Below are 15653 nucleotides of genomic sequence, written 5' to 3' on the forward strand. Positions count from 1 at the left end.
CTGAGATACAGCACAGCTTTTTCTTCCCAGATATTTTCTTGGCCACAGTGATTAAAAAGAAAAACAGCTTTCTTGTTGTCTTTTGTGTTTATCTGAGCCCTACTTTAAGACTTTATTCTCATAATACTCTAAACAGTTTTTCCCTTTCTTTTATTGCCTGCTTGGCTCTGTCCACTCCATCCATCCTCTGAGCCACAGGAACCTTGAGTTTTCTGACTCCATAACTAACACTCCTTTTACCTCCTCTCTGAGAGCTGTCTGCTCCCAGACTGCTTCTCTGTTCTTGCTGTTTATGTTTTCAGCACAAGCTTAGGACCTCATTGATGGTCAATTATCTGAGATTATCCCTATTATATTTTCTTTTCAGACAGCGTATCTTTCCTCCTAAACAGGATCCTTTTTGTGATGCTGAAGTAATCCTGTTTTCAGAGTCTACGCTCCTCTTCTAAACATATGCCCTTGGGTACTATTGATTTTCCTTACTTTTTATGAAGCCTCCTTTCTGAAGGCCTAACCATTACCTTTTTCACTGTTAGAAAACATCGCCATTTTATCCCAAGGTTTCCTTGTTTCTACATTTGACGCCTCCTTCTTTCTTGTTGGAATCCAGGATAGAAGTTTCCCAAATGTATTCCTTTACCTGTGGAGGGAACATTGTCAGCAACGTAAGCCAAAAACAAACCTTCCATCTGCTGTGTGCTGGGCTGAATGCGTTCCTTTCCTCAACTTAAGTCCACCTGGAGCCTGTGAACATGACCTCATCTCAAAATGTAGTCTTTGCAGATGTAATCAAGTTAAGATGAGATCATATTGGAATAGAATGGACCCTAAATCCAATACAACTGGATCCTTGTAAAATGAGGGCCATTGGGATGCAGGGACATAGACAGTGAGAAGATCGTAGGTGGAGACTGGAGTGATGTATCTAGAAGCCAGGGAGCACCAAGGGTGCAAGCAACTGCTGAAAGCTAGGAAGAGGCAAGGAAGGTTCTCTAGAGGTGTCAGAGGAAAACATCATCCTGCCGGAACTTTAGTTTCAGACTGCTAGCTGCCAACACTGAGATAATAATTTTTTTGTTGTGTTAAGCTACCTAGTTTGCGGTAATTTGTTATGGCAGCATCACATAACCAATACATGTGGTTCATAGCAGGATGCCACTAGCAGATTCCAGGTGGCCAATTCTGTAGCAGTTTTGCTACATCTATCAGAAGATAGCATGGCTATGTGACGAGAATATAGACTTTAGACTTGAAGACCCATGCTCAAGCCTTGAACCTACCACCTCGATGAGTTGGGTGATCTCGGGCTGTTAAAAGAAAAATTTTGGACAAACTAAATTTCAGAGAGTTTAATTGAGAAAGGAATGATTCATAAACTGGGCAATCCCCAAACCAGAATAGATTCAGACAGACGCACGTGAAAAGGATTTAAGAACAGAAAAACGAAAGTGAAACAGAAGTGAAGAATAGAAACAGCTGGATTGTAACAGCTCGATGTTTGTCTTATTTGAACGTGGTTTAATCAGTTGGCCATCTGTAATTGGCTGAAACTCAGTGACTGGTACAAGAGCAGGTTACAGTCTGTTGATACATCCAGTTAGGTTACAGTTCACTATGTGCAGAGAAAATCTTTAGCCTGAACATAAAAGTATGTAAGGAGGCAGCGTTAGGCTAAACTTAATTTAACAGGGTATGGTCAATTAATCACTTACAACTTCCATAAAATGATGATAATGTATTATTCATCTGATAAGGCTTCCGTGAGGTTGAAGAAAATGTGAGAAAGCACATTTTAAGTTATAAAGCCCCAAGAGAAGCTATTGTATAGAGCATCCTTGACATAAGTAACTCCGTCTTAGAAAAAGACTGTCTTACATTTCACGGGACACTTTGCCAACAGGGATATGATGTTTTCCTAACAAATTTATAATAAATAAAGACTGCATCCATCCAGATGAGGGCATAAACAAGCATGCTCTTCCACTATGTGTCCTCTGATGGCCATAAAAAGAGCAGGGCTTCAGCAGGTCGAAGCAGCCATCTTAACTGACACTCCCTTGCTGACACTAGTTATCAACACCTGGCATCTGCTGCTGAAGACTCTGCCCACATCAAAGACTTTTCCTTTCAAGACTTATGGACCACCCAGCACAGACCAGGAGATTCTTTCTGTCTTCATCGTCACTTTCCATGAACTAGTTCATTAACCCTTTTTCCTATCCCGTTTCTCTTGATGTTAAATATTACTTTGATGTGGAATGTTTAATCTTAACATTTGTATATTGATGAAATATACTACTATGTATTGTTTGCAATATTGACTGACTCGTGAAGTCGTTTGAGCCTGTGTGCTCTGACTACTAAGTGAACAAGAAGTCTTAGGAGAGAATTGCTTCTTTGAAAACTTGTGGCTTTTGTGATTAAAATAGCGTCTGTAAAAATCTGACGTTGTGAAAGACACAAACATGCAAAGACACAAACATGACCTTGCCCTGCTCATGAGAGCTATGTAGTATTGTTTTACCCAACTTCCTTCATCTGGCTGGCTATCTGTATTATAGTCCTTTAAAGACACTACTTCCATTTCTTTCTGGGTTATCCTCTTTTAAATACTTCTACCCTCAGATTTTAAATTCTCAGTGGAATATATACATTCTTGACAAACAATTTTCCTATCTTATCCTTTCATTGAAACATTTTCCTTTTGAACAAGGTATGCATGCTCTTTCATTGTTGTATTCCAGGCATGAATCTCATTAATAAATCTCAATAATCCTGAGACAGTATTTACCAATCCTTATCTAAAAATCTTTGAAGTATGGATACTGTGTGCATTTGACATACACATGTTTGAGTTCTAGAGTTTTTTAGATCTACTTCTATGACATGTTCTCTTGAGAATTATAAGGTTTCTCTTCTATGGGATGCTTGCAGTCTTTCATTGTGTCTGGTTTAGAGGAGTTTATGTTTGATTTATCTTTCTCTGAGATTTGATCTCTTTTTCACTCTTGTGCTGGGTACATCTTTTTGCCCCAACCTCTCCCCCAGCCCCTACCACCCAGTGGATTCGAACATAACCACCTTCTTCAGATTTTCTTCTGGCTGATTTTCCATTATTTTACTTCATGCAATTTTGTTGTTGGGCAGATATTACCCTGAGTTAGAATATCATTGTATAGTTTTTAAAAACTTTTTTAAAAAAGCCCCCCCCCCCACACACTTTTTCCTTGAAGCCTAAAAAAAAAGTAGATTTAAGAAGGAATCCCCCACGACACATCACCCCAGTATCTGAGAGGCTGTCATGTGGAGAAGGGATTCGACTCATTCTACATAGAACAAGGTGTGGAGATCAGAGGCAGATGTGATCCTAACAATAACAAAACTTTTCTAATGATCAGAGCAGTCCAAAAACAGAATGGCATGCCTTGTGAGGCAGATAGCTCTATTTCTGGAAATGTTCAAGGGAAGTGTCTTAGGTCAGGTTCTCTAGAAGGAGAGCCTAAAATGGAGATTCCTGTGCAAGTGACTCATTGAGGGAGTGGGCTCAGGAAAAGCCAGTGGAGGAGTAAGCTGAGCAAGGGAGGGCAGATGGGGCGAGGAAGCTGGGCAAAGATGTGGGTATGATAAAGTTTGACCCCAACCTGATCTCATAGGAGTTCTGGGGCATGAATGGTATCACCGAATTGTCCTCTCTTGGATCTTTTGTGCTTCTTTATCAGTCAGTCATTACCTGTATGCTGCCCATGGAGGGTGTTTGTATGGGGTAGGGAGGCATACACTGTACAGGCATTTCTAGGCAAGGCAGTTGTGCTGAAGGCAATTCTTAGGTTAAAAGTACAGCTGTGAGTTGCCAACAGCTAACATTCATACAGCTGGGAAATGCAGGCATTTACCAGATAAACAGGATCTGAGTAGGCCCTAATAACATTTACTACAAAGAGGAGGAATTTTGCGGTAGCTTTACTATTTTTTTTAAAACAGGATCTTCCTGTCACCCAGGCTGGAACGCAGTGGTGCAATCATAGCTCACTGCAGCCTCGATCTCTCAGGCTCAAGTGATCCTCCCACCTCGGTCTGCTGAGTAGCTAAGACCATAGGTGCACCACCATGCCCAGCTAATTTTTTTCATTTTTTTTTTTTTTGTAGGGATAAGGTCTCCTTATGTTGCCAAAGCTGATCTTGAACTCCAGTGCTCAAGTCATCTTCCCACCTCAGCCTCCTAAAATGTTGAAATTAAAGGTATGAGCCATTGCACCTGGCCAACACTGCCTTTCTTTTACATATTTTATTGCGATTTAGGTTCTGGGGTACATGTGAAGAACATGCAAGATTGTTGCATAGGTACATACATGGCAATATGGTTTGCTGCCTTCCTCCCTGTCATCTATATCTGGCATTTCTCCCCATGTTATTCCTCCACAACTCCCCACCCCCCACTGTCCCTCCCCTAGTTCCCCCCTATAGACCCCAGTGTGTGATGCTCCCCTCCCTGTGTCCATGTGTTCTCATTGTTCAACACCCACCTATGAGTGAGAACATGCGGTGTTTGATTTTCTGTTCTTGTGTCAGTTTGCTGAGAATGATGGTTTCCAGATTTATCCATGTCCCTACAAAGGACATGAACTCATCATTTTTTATGGCTGCATAGTATTCCATGGTGTATATGTGCCACATTTTCCCTGTCCAGTCTATCATCGATGGGCATTTGGGTTGGTTCCAGGTCTTTGCTATTGTAAACAGTGCTGCAATGAACATTCTTGTGCATGTGTTCTTATAGTAGAATGATTTATAATCCTTTGGATATATACCCAGTAATGGGATTGCTGGGTCAAATGGAATTTCTATTCCTAGGTCCTTGAGGAATTGCCACACTATCTTCCACAATGGTTGAACTAACTTACACTCCCATCAACAGTGTAAACGTGTTCCTATTTCTCCAGATTTTCTTTTTATTATTATTATTATTTTTTAGTACATTTTAGGTTTGGGGGTACATGTGAAGAACATGCAAGGTTGTTGCATAAATACACACATGGCAGTGTGATTTGCTGCCTTTCTTCCCTTCACCTATCTCTGTCATTTCTCCAGCATCTGTTGTCTCCAGATTTTTTAATGACTGCCATTCTAACTGGCGTGAGATGGTATCTCAATGCGGTTTTGATTTGCATTTCTCGAAGGACCAGTGGTGATGAGCATTTTTTCATGTGTTTGTTGGCCTCATATATGTCTTCTTTCGTAAAGTGTCTGTTCACATCCTTTGCCCACTTTTGAATGGGCTTGTTTGTTTTTTTCTTGCAAATCTGTTTTAGTTCTTTGTTGATTCTGGATATTAGTCCTTTGTCAGATGGGTAGATTGCAAAAATTTTTTCCCTTTCTGTTAGTTGCCGATTCACTCTAATGATCTTTATACAATTCAATGTGAGATAGTGATACCAATGGTGAGAATGTAGATTTTGGTCTTGCTGAGGGCTTGTGTCTTAAGTCTGTTTTCTGCTATAAAGTGGCAGAAACAGGCTGAGTAATTTATAAAGATAATAAATGTATTTGGCTCATAGTTCTGGAGACTGAGAAGTCAAGAGCATGGCACTGGCATCTAATGAAGGTCTTCATGCTGCATCATCCCCTGGTGGAAGGTGGAAGAGCAAGTGAGCATGCAAAGGGGGCTGAACTCTTACGATAACTATAACTAACCTACTTTCGTGATAATTGCGTTAATCCATTCATGAGGATGGAGCCCTCATGGCCTAATCGCTTCTTAAAGGCCCCACGCCGTAATAGTGTTGCAGTGGCAATGAATTTTCAACGTGAAGTTTGAAGGGGACAACATATAAACCACAGCAGTTTGATACAGTTGTGTTGGGAGACAATTCTTCAGGGGTCTCTTACATTTCTGTGCATTTTGTGAACAGAGAGGCACTGACTGGTTTTGTACTGGATTATCTTTTTAAGAACCTTTGCATCATAAACTGCCTTAGAAGATGGTATCTCCCTATGGAGCAGAGGGCAGATTTATTTACTGTCGAATCTGATAAAGATAATGTCTGTTTGGGAGCAAAGATTGGGCATATTTGCTTGCGGCCCATTATAAAAGATGGAGGTTCCTTAAACTTGGGATTTTTTTAAAACCTTCTGAAGAAGTGCCTTCATTTATTTGCATGGCTTAGGAATGGAAAAAAGCTCTAAACTTGGGGTTCTTTAGTTGTGATGTAAGTCCAAGTATGTGGAGCATCCATGCAGTTGCTCTGTGGAACTTGGCGGGGTTGTTGAGGAAAGGGGAATTAACATGGGCATGTAGTTTATGCTCCCTTCTATCTTCTGAGGGATAAAGTCCTTTGTCTCTGAGCTAGAAGCCTGGTGCCTTCTGTCAGCATTCATGCAACAGTAATAGTCTAATTTGTTAATTTGCCAGGTAGAATTTAATCTCAGACTCTTCATAGTTGTTGACAGGTTGACTATTTACTATTGAGGAATCACACTTACCAGGATAATTGGTTTGTAATCACAGAAGAAACTATGTTCTTGTTTTCCATAAAAATAAAGAAGGGAAATTTGATCCCTTTTACCAAAGGCAAACACTTATTATTAAAATGTTTTTAACCCCCTTCTATTTGGGGGTGTCATGACTAATGATTAGAAGCAGATTAACGTGCAGATTGGCTAGTCCTGGCATTTACAGGGGATTTTCTTTTGTCTCTAACATCATGACCATAGGTAGTCATCTTCTGTACCTTCTTAGGAGATAAGACCTGGCCCAAATCCTATTTGCTATTTTGTGCATTGGCAGGGCTGAGGGCAAGCAAAGACTAAGTGTCCCTCAGAGCTTCAGTGAGATGATGCAGCCTGTGGCTCAGTGGTCCATTGAGATCAATCACAAATCTTACCCTGCCTGGGCAGAGGACTGCTAACTCCAGCTGACACAGAACATTGCCCTCCAGTCTAGCTTTCAACCCCACCTTGTACATCAGGAGCTATTTGCCTTCCTGTCACAAATCAGTTAGCATCTAGGAGCAAAGATCACAAGGAAGAGAGAGAGAAGGGGAGCTAAGACCACAAGGAGGAGAGGGGAGGGCTATGGGGTTGGCTTGAGAAGGTTACATGGTCCTCTGATTGCTTCAGGCAGAGAGCAGTAAGTTAAATTAAAGCCACCTTTATTGGAATCAGATTGCTGCTCCACTCCCATATTTACCTGATAGTGGCTTCAGCACTAAAGCATAAAAATACATAGAATTTAAAATACTTGTCAGTGTATCACCTACTTGTTTGTTCTCTTTAATCAATTGTCCAGAAGCTCAGTAAAGATGAGTATTTATTTTATAGCAGCTTTATGGCAGATCACATGAAAAATTTAAAAAAATGACAACTCCAGTTCTAAATAATTAATGATATACAGTCATGAAACTTTCATGCTCTTCATAACTTGAGTTGTGGTCAGCAGATTCTCCTTTTAGTAATAATTCAAAAGGTTGGCCCACCATGTTGTATAACAACTGAAAAATGTTCATTTGATTTTTGCATTTATAAGTTATTTCCTGATTATCTATAGCAATTCAGTTTATTCTAAAATGTATTTCTAAATTATTGAAATATTTTCTGGGAGTTTGGGGGTAAAGAATCACCCTCACAAAATTTAAAAAATTAAGAAATGACAAATGTCTTTTACTCTGTATTACCTTGACTAAGCAATTCACAGAAACTGCACCTAACATCTGTTTGAACAGTTTGAAAAACTCTCTTCTGTGTTTACATTTAATATATGCAATAGTCTATTGGGAAATTTTCTTTGCTATTATTGTATTTGGTCTTTAGGGTCTCAAATCTCTGTGGCTCTCCTGTTTTTAGAATCCCCCATCTTGGCCCCTAGTTCACTGTATTCTAACATCAATACACCCAATATGGCATTATGAGATTCAATATTTTATAAAAGGCTTTTACTCTATAAAGCTAACTTTATATATGTATTTCTTACCTTTTGCTGGAATATGTGCTTGAAGACCATAATTAACTGAATGGTCAAAAATGCAGATTTTACTTTTCCATAGAAGCATTATGTTTGAGAACCATGCTTATGAGCTAGCATTTGGCACTGAGTACATTTAAGTTCAAATAATAATTTATCATGAAAGCAATGATACAACTGTTATAAGTGTTATTATTTTGAATATTAAATTTATATTAGAAGTCTTCTGTGCAAAAATGACCATACCTAATGGGGACATTGAAATGTAATGTTCATATATAATATTATATGTAATATATTTCATGTATGTCCAGCATGTTCATATATTATATCTACTACAACTTGAAAATAACATAAACCAGCAAAAATGGTCATGCATTAAACATTTAGCTAACAGTGAAACTTGCCTTCTTAGATGTAGGAAAGTTTTAGGGGGTAATTTGGTTAGACTATATATCATTTACAAAAACATTTTGTCCTTGAAGCTCTGGCCCATATGATAAGGCAAAAAATAATATAAGACAAATAACATGTAAGTTAATAAATAACCAATAAGCATTAGAAGGGAAAGATATTTATTATTAATAAATGGAAAGACATACCATGTTCCAAGATGGAAAGACCCAGAATTGTATAGCTGTTTAGTATCTTGAATTAGTTTGTAAAGTCAAGGTTCTAATCATAACAGGATTATTGAGCTTGAAGAGTAGCTTTTGAAGTTCATAAAGAAGAGAAAACGAGCAGAAATAGCTGATAAAAACATTGCGTGGGGAGGGGAATGAGTTTGAATAAAGAACTTGCTCTATTAAGTAGCAAAACTGTAAACTAATACAATGTGTTTCAGTTATTGCTGTGTAGCAAAATTCCCCCAAATTGTGTGACCTCTTAACACGAACATTTATTGCCTCTCACAGTTTCTGAGAATCGGGAATCTTGGAGTGGCTTCCTGGCTCAGAGTGTTTCATGAATTGCAGTCTTCTAAGCTCACTGGAGTGGCTGTAGCAGAAGACTTTTGTTTCCTGTCACTTGGGCCTTTCCACAGGGCTGCTCAGCGGACATGGCATCTGGTTTCCCATAGAGCAGGTGAGGAGAGACAGAAAAATCCCAAAGAGAAGTGATATCCCATCACTTCTGCATGTGCTGTTGGTCCCACAGACCAACACAGGTACAATGTGGGAGGAGACTACACAAATGTGTGAATGCCAGGAGCCAGCAACCAATGGGGGCCACCATGAAGGCTAGGCAGCCACACAATACGTAAATGGCGTGGTATTAGGAAGAGATAAATGAACCAACAGTTAGCATGGCGATTCAGAGATTGACCATGAATACATGGGAATTTAGTTTATGTTAAAGGTGCAAATTCAAATGAATGAGAACTGACATTTCAACAGATTGTGTTATGAAATTCACTACTCTCCTATAAAAAGAATCATATTAGACCCATACCTCGTACTATACTCTGAGTAAATTTCAGAAAAAATAAAGAGGTAAAAAGCACATACACACATATTTAAGACAAATATAGGACATTTTATTTTTTGAGAGACAGGGTCTCACTGCGTTCCGTAGGCTGGAATGCAACAGTGCCATCATGGCTCACTGCATCATTGACCTCCTGGGCTCAAGCAGTCCTCCCACCACAGCCTTCTGAGTAGCTGGGACCACCGGCATGCACCACCATGCCAGGTAATTTTTAAATTTTTTGTAGAGATAGGTTCTTAGTATGTTGCCCAGGCTGGCCTTGAACTCCTGGCCTCAAGCAACTCTCCTGCATCAGCTTTGCAAAGTTCTAGGATTACAGGTGTGAGCCACCTCACCCAGCCAGGAAAATATTTTTAATAAAAAATTTTAATCATTTTATAGTAGGGATGACCTTTCCAATGTACAAAATGCACAAAAGTCAGAAGCTTTACAGTGAAATATTGACATAGTTCATTACAGTAAAAACACAACACAAACTTCTATAGTACAAAAGAGAAGTTAAAGACAACTGAAAACTGATGAAAATATAGTTAGGATACATCTTACAGAAAACATACATTGCCCTAGATGGTACAAAGAGCTCCCACCATTAATAAGGTACAGGGACAATATCATTAGTAAAAAAGGGCAAAGCATATAAACAAAATAACTTGTAGAAGAGGAAATATAAATGGCAAACGAACATAAAATATACATTTCATTAGTAATCAGGGCAATACAATTTTTAAAAAAGATTTTATCTATTATAATGGCAGAAATTTAAAATATAGATATGATCAAGAGTTGGCAGGATACTCTTTCCTCAAGCCGAGAGTAAAGAAAAAAGAGAGTTGGCAGGATACAAGAAAATGAGTGTGCTTATGTTATCAGAGGAGTATACGTAAATGAGGCCTTTTTGGAAGGCAATTTGGAAATACTATCAAAAAGTTAAATGTTAGTAACTCTGAGGCAGGCACACATGTCTAGAAATCTATCCTGTGAAAATACATGTGCACAAAGATGTATGTGCAAGGATGTTCATTGTAACATTGTTTCACTTAAGTAACAAAATAATTGGAAATAGACAAATAACATGGACATGAGATAATAAATTATAGAAAATTTATACTACAGAATACTATGAAGCCATTTAAAAGAATGAAATAAACTTATATCCATTGAACAAAAATATCTATAAGAAGCATTGTATGTAAAAACAGTATGTTACAAAACACTACTTACAGTATGAGCCCACTGGCTACATGTAAATGTGTTATGCGTATTTGCAGAAAAAAAGTAGAAGGCTGCTCATGGGACTTTCAAAGTAGTACTCTCCTAGGAAGGTTTTAGGAGTAAGGATGGGTAGGCAAAGGAATATGTTCATGTTTTAGTTTGTGTATTTATATATTTTAATTTTTTTGTAATAGGAAGATTAATATATTATTTATATATTTTTAAGAGGAAAATTTAAAAAAAATCAAAATAGTTTAATACATCAGATTCAAGATGGCCCACTGGGCATCTTCATCACCTCCCTTTTCTCTCTAGGCTTTATTGAAAGCGCAGAAAAACTCATTTTTTTTTTGAAGGAATGATATCATAAGAGCATTATAAAACAAGAGAGGGTACTATTGGTAGACCAGACAACTTGAGAAGTCCTACAAGAGAGAAATCAGGTAGGATCAATATGAAATTGACAAAGAAACCAGAACAGTAAGAACCAAAACCAGAACCAAACATCAAAGAAAACATATGTTTTTTCCCAGAGCTACCAGGGAGACTCTAAAATCAGAATTACTGAATATGAACAGCAGAGATGGCCTGTAAAATTGACACCGGGGCCATTAGCTGGTATCGATAGGGCACTTGGAATACTGGGTTAGCCCGATTCCAGACCTTCCTTACATAGTGCCTGTGGAATGTTTAGCACTGTAGCCAAATCCGAGGTACTCTTGTAATCACCCAGTGGTTTCCTCCTGCCCACCGCACAGACAAAATTGATTCATCGACACTGTGGCAATTGTAGTAGAGAAAGAGTTAAAGGGACAAGAGGCCAGCCCACATGGGAGAGCTAGAATTATCACTCAAATCAGTCTCCCTGAAGGCTTGGAGGTTAGGGAGTTTTATGGATGATTTGGTGGGCAGGGGGCTAGGGAATGGATACTGTTGATTGGTTGGGGTTGACGTCTTAAGGGTGTGGAAAATGGTCTCTCAGGCTAGTCCACTATTGGGTGAGGCCAGAAGATCAGTTGAGTCATAAGTCACCAGTCTGGGTAGGATCAGTCTGAAAAATATCTCAAAAAAAGCAATTTTAGGTTCTACATTAGTGATGTTATCTACAAGAGCAACTGGGAAGGTCCCAAATCTTGTGACCTCTGGCCATATAACTGCTGAGCAGTAAGGGATTATAGAAAGTACACCTATCTTCTGATGTTTATCAATTTTTATAAAGGCAGTTTCAGTCCTGGAACAGGGAGGGGATTAGTTTCAGGAAGAGACTATTATCCTTTTTATTTTTATTTTTTTTTGAGACAGGGTCTTGCTCTGCCACCTAGGCGGAAGTGCAGTGGCACAATCACAGCTGACTGCAGCCTTGACCTCCTGGACTCAGTCTGTCCTCCTGCCTCAGCCTCCTGGGCAGCTGGGACTATAGGCATGTGCCACCACACCAGGCCAATTTCTGTATTTTTTTATAGAGATGGAGTTTTGCTGTATCACCCAGGCTGGTCTTGAACTCACTTGAACTCACTCAAGTGATCCACCCACCTCTGCCTCCCAAACTGCTGAGATTACAGGCATGAGCTACCACATCCAGCCTATTATTACTCTTGTTTCAAAGTTAAACCATAAACTAAATTCCTCCGGAAGTTAAGAGAAATGGCCTATGCCCAGGAATGACCAGGGACAGAAGCAAGACAGAGTCAACTATGTCAGATTTCTCTTGCTGTCATAATTTTGCAAAGGGAGTTTCATTCTCATCTGAAGAAAATGATAGGTTTGCCTGGAGAGGAGAGGGGTTCTGAGATGAATGCTGGGGCCTGATGAATATATGGAACTGAGAATACTGGTGTCCACAACAAAGACGAAGGAAAGAACAATTAGAATAAAAGTGTGTTTTGCCCAAAGCTCCCAGCTTTGGCTATATCCTGACCATGAGGCTGCAGGGGAGTCAGCCTAATGAAGTATGGGAACACGGAGCTTGCAGTCAGTCCTCCTGAGAGAAAGCAGGTTGCAGGGCAGTATGCTAATGTTAGTTTTAGTTTAAAAAAAAAAAGGAGTCTAGCTATCTGAAGATCTAGAAGAATATTCCACAAACTATGGACAGTATTTACCCCTAGGGAGTAGGAATTTAGAGGGAGGGTGAGAGGGGATGAGGGTAGGTCTTTCACTTTTTACTTCAAACATATATTGTTTGAAATTTGTGTCAATGAACAAATCTGTTGTTTTATAAGTAAAAATGTTAAAATAATAATTGCACTAGGAAAATGGTTAGAAATACATACATATTTATGTCTGGAAAGATATACATAAGAAATATCAACAGTGTTTCTCTCTAAGTGGTATGCTTACAGTAGAGATTTACATCCTTTATGCTTTTCTGCATTATCTAATATTTGGGATCATGCTGTCAGAAATAGCATTAGAGCATCTAGACATTTGAAGCCATCAGTTAAATATTAGGGTTAAAAGCAATGATGTGCTGGTGTTTACTAAAAGGGGCTCCCTGGAAAGAACGAGCACCCTGATTTGTGAGATTTGCTGACTTCTAAATATTTCCACCACAACAGATGCCACATGACCAACATGGAATCACCAAGTGGAACAGGGAAGAGATGTGCACAATGGCCTCCCTCCAGCTTGTGTGAGGTGTCTCCACCACACATCCTGTGGAGCCAGAGTTCGGTGAGTTGAGATTTCTTGACTCTGATCCTCTGACTTGATTTTCTTCTCTAGCCCATTCTCCTTGGTGACATGGAGAGCAGGCCCGAAAAGGTGAATTTGGGAGAGGTAGCTGGCAGATGAGTGTGGACAAGTTGAAGAGGAAGCTGCAGTCTCTGGCGTCCTGATGCAGGGGTTAGTCATGGGTCTGTTGCAGAGAGGGGCCTTCATTTTGTGTTATTAACAGAACAATCAGAATGGCTGACCCCTCTTCTCACCACTGTTGCAAACATAGGTGGGGTAAAGGCACTTAGGAAGTAGAGGTATGGATGCAAGCAGCAGAAAGATGAAACAAATTAAAGTCAACAGGAGCACCGAATACAGGAGGCCCAGCTGTATTCATTTCCAGTAAAGTTTGTCTGCTCTGTGTAAACAACTCAGTCACCCCCTCTTTGATGATCACCATAAGCATCCCATGCTATGTTCTGGTCTTGCTTATCCTGCAGTGCTGCCTTATATTTAGAAGGAAAATGAACTACACTGGAACGTCTGGCTGGCTGTGCCTTTCAAAACTGTAAAAACAGGAAAAAGAAATTAGCCACCATTCCTCTCCCTGCCTGCCTGTCTATTTATTGCCAGCATCTCCCCTTCTCCCCAACCTGTGGAAACTCTTTATTTCCATTGACTTTGCATCTCACATGATGTCCTTTCCATGGAAGACTATAAGCATCATCTGCTTTTTCTGAATAGAGAAAACCTTCTTTCCACTGGACCATGTACCACTATTTCCTCCCCTCCATGGAACGTGGTGACTTTGCCCTACATAGTATCCTCATTGCTTCTGAGTTTTCTTCAACCTGGCCAAATGGGGGAAGATAAAACGATCTAGTTGAAAAGCAGAGATTAGAGAGAGAGAGCTAGGGCAGTCATTATTTCTACATAAAGAAACCACAGGGGAAAAAGAATGTCTTTGGTTGACTTCTGGGGAGTTTTTGCACTAGCCTAGGATGAGCAGCACCCTTAAAAGAAAGCTTTGCATTTTTCAACACCTAGATTATATTAAAAAGTATTTGGGTCAACAACTGTTAGTATGCATTGGTATAGGTTTATTGTTTTTTAAAGGGAAGCATATATGCAGGTTGGTAGGTTGATAAACATTTGCATGGACTTACAGAAATAGAAACATTTTATCTGCACACACATTATATCCCAAATATTAATATGTTTACATAAAAGTAAAAATTTCCCCTTAATGTTTAATTTAGATTTGAATATATTGGTCATCACTGAGAGGAGGAGTCAAGATGTTTTTGCTGTTTAGAGATAGGTTCTGGACAACAGCTGTATTTTCTTGATAGAAGCAGTAGACCGTTTTTGAGATGTGATGGTGAAAATAATAGACTTATATCATGAACCCACAGTTCTCATCTTAGTTTACTTCTGCACATGCAGGAAAAGTGTGATGTGGGCTCTTCAGAATAGTGGACCACCATGACAAAGGGGGTAGTGTAAGGGGTGGTCACAGGGCTTAAGAAAGCTGAACAGAATAAGGTGGTGGTGGGGAAGTGAGGAGAAAAGGGAATATTAAAACTCAATTTTATCTGAAAGTTAAGAAATTAGATTTATTGATATTGTATATGTGAACTGACAGGCATGCATGAAGATCATTTGCACTTAATTTAAAACATATTTATTGGACAGGTGGGAGCAGTTGCACTGGACCACTATGTAGCAGGTGGGATGGATACATTAGTGAACCATGGGCAGAAAGAGACAGAGAATAAAGATTATCTGGTGGTGATAACATCAGGGAGAATAGGTCGGGATGAGGGGGACCATTATTTTATAAGGAAGGGTCAAGGAGTGCCTCTCTGACAACAGAATGAATTTGAGGAGAGATGTAAAGAAAGGGACCAAACCACACAGATATCTGGGGGGAAAGGATTTCAGGTGGAGAATGCAGCAAAAGTAAAGGTCCGGCTGTGGGTATACTTAATACATTCTAGGGAACAGCAAGGTGGCCAGTGTGGCTGCGGGGGTTAGTTGGAGAAGGAGCTGGCCTCCACATCTGTCAGGCCCTGAGGCCATTGCCAGGACTTTGGCTTTTGCTTTGAATGGAGGGGAAGTCATGGGAGAATTTGGAATTTGGAGCAAAGAACTGTTCTCATCTGACTTACATGGAAAAAGACTAACTCTACTGTATTAAGACTCAACAGTGAGGGCAATGATGTGAAAGACCAGCTCGTAGTTCACTAGCCCCAGGAGCAGATGTCCTGGCTTAAAACAGGTCAGTAGCAGTAGAGATGGTGAGAAGTGGTCAGATGCTGCTTCTATTTTTAAGATAGTGCCAATA

This window comes from Saimiri boliviensis, chromosome 10, assembly GCF_048565385.1.
Source record: "Saimiri boliviensis isolate mSaiBol1 chromosome 10, mSaiBol1.pri, whole genome shotgun sequence".
Classification (NCBI taxonomy): Eukaryota; Metazoa; Chordata; class Mammalia; order Primates; family Cebidae; genus Saimiri; species Saimiri boliviensis.